The sequence below is a fragment of the Ursus americanus genome, chromosome 1 (genome assembly GCF_024610735.1).
Source record: "Ursus americanus isolate L20-20 chromosome 1, mUrsAme1.1.p, whole genome shotgun sequence".
Lineage (NCBI taxonomy): Eukaryota > Metazoa > Chordata > Mammalia > Carnivora > Ursidae > Ursus > Ursus americanus.
The window spans coordinates 8,682,483-8,684,372 of record NC_142127.1 but is presented as its reverse complement, the minus strand read 5'-3'; the positions used below and the strand labels follow the sequence as shown (position 1 = coordinate 8,684,372).

General features: G+C 41.2%; 1 pseudogene; it reads left to right on the top strand.

The window, feature by feature from the left end:
- The first annotated feature begins 1,177 nt into the window (after nucleotides 1-1,177).
- LOC123796605 (large ribosomal subunit protein eL33 pseudogene) lies at nucleotides 1,178-1,606 on the top strand (annotated as a pseudogene).
- Nucleotides 1,607-1,890: the final 284 nt, after the last annotated feature.

Genomic DNA, 1,890 nt, shown 5'->3' with positions numbered 1-1,890 from the left:
GCTTTAAATCAAAAAAGTTTACAAAAGACAAAGAAGGACATAATATATATATATATATATATATATATATATATATATATTTTTTTTTTTTTTTAAAGATTTTATTTATTTATTTGACAGAGATAGAGACAAGCCGGTGGAGTGGGAGACGAAGAAGCAGGCTGCCAGCGGAGGAGCCTGACGTGGGGCTCGATCCCATAACACCGAGATCACGCCCTGAGCTGAAGGCAGACGCTTAACCGCTGTGCCACCCAGGCGCCCCGAAGGACATTATATATTAATAAAGTACAAAACAAGATATAACAATTGTAAATATATATGTAGCAAACATTAGAGCTCCTAAACATATGAAGGAAACACTGACAGAATTGAAGGCAGAAATAGCTCTAAAATAACAGTAGGAGACCAAAACCCCACTTTCAATAATGGATAGAACAGCCAGATAGAAGATAAACAAGTAAATAAGGGACTTAGATAACACTGTAGGCTGACAGAACTTAGTAGACCTGTACATCACCCAACCACACAATACACAATTTTCTTAAGCGCATACAGAATATTCTCCAGTAGGAACAATACATCAGGCCACGAAACAAGTCTTAATAAATTTAAAAGATTGAAATCATACCAAGCATTGTCTGAATAGATGTTTTTCGTAAAAAGATGTACAGATGGGCAAAAGGTATATAGGGAGGAGCTCAACATCACTCATCATCAGAGAAATGCAACTCAAAACCACAATGAGATATCATCCATACCTGTTAGAATGGCTGTTTTCCAAAAGACAAGAAATAACACGTGTTGGCGAGGACATGGAGAAAAAGGAACCCTCGTGCATTGTTGATGGGAATGAAAATTTTTGCAGCCACTATGAGAAACAGCATGGAGATCCCTCAAAAACATTTTAAAATGGAATTACTATATCATCCAGTAATTCCACTTCTGGGCATTTATCTGAAGGAAACGAAATCACTATCTTAAAAAGGTACCTTCAGCAAGTAAGTGTGGTGAGCTCAACCATATGCCTCGGCAGGGCACTGGTGGAGCTCGGAGGCTCTGCCAGCCAGTGATTTCTACAGATTCCAGCAACAAGGAGGACAGGATGGAGATGTGGGACTGACTGTGCTGCTCCCCGGACACCCGGAGAACGGGCGCTCCCGTAATCGGTGTTGCTCTCTGGGCCTTAGATACACTTTGCCCACCTGCTGGGAACAGGACTCCTAAAACGCCAAATAATGCCTGGAAGGCTGGGGTCCAAGGTCATTTTTGCTGGCTATAAGCAGGGTCTCTGGAACCAGAGGGAGCACACAGCTCTTCTTAAAATCAAAGTTGTTTATGCTCAAGATGAAACTGAACTCTATCTAGGCAAGAGATGTGCTTATGTGTACAAAGCAAAGAACAACACAGTGATTCCTGATGGCAAACCAAACAAAACCAGAGTAATCAGGGGAAAGTAACTCGCGCTCATGGAAACAGTGGCGTGGTTCGTGCCAAATTCCGAAGCAAGCTTCCTGCTAAAGCCACTGGCCACAGAATCTGTGTGATGCTGTACCCCTCAAGGACTTAAACTTAATGAAAAGCGAATAAAGAAAAGTGTAGGGAAAAAAGGTACCTTCAGAGGGGTATTAAGGAGGGCATGTGTTGTGATGAGCACTGGGTGTTACACGCAACTACTGAATCATGGAACACGACATCAAAAACTGATGATGTACTGTATGGTGGCTAACTGAACATCATCATAATAAAAAAGTTACCTTCACCCCCTTCTTCACTGTAGCGTTATTTACAATAGTAAGACATGGAAACAACCTGAGTGTCTGTTGATGGATGAATGGATAAAGAAAATGTGATAGACACAATGGAATGTCACTCAGTCATAAAAAAGAAAGC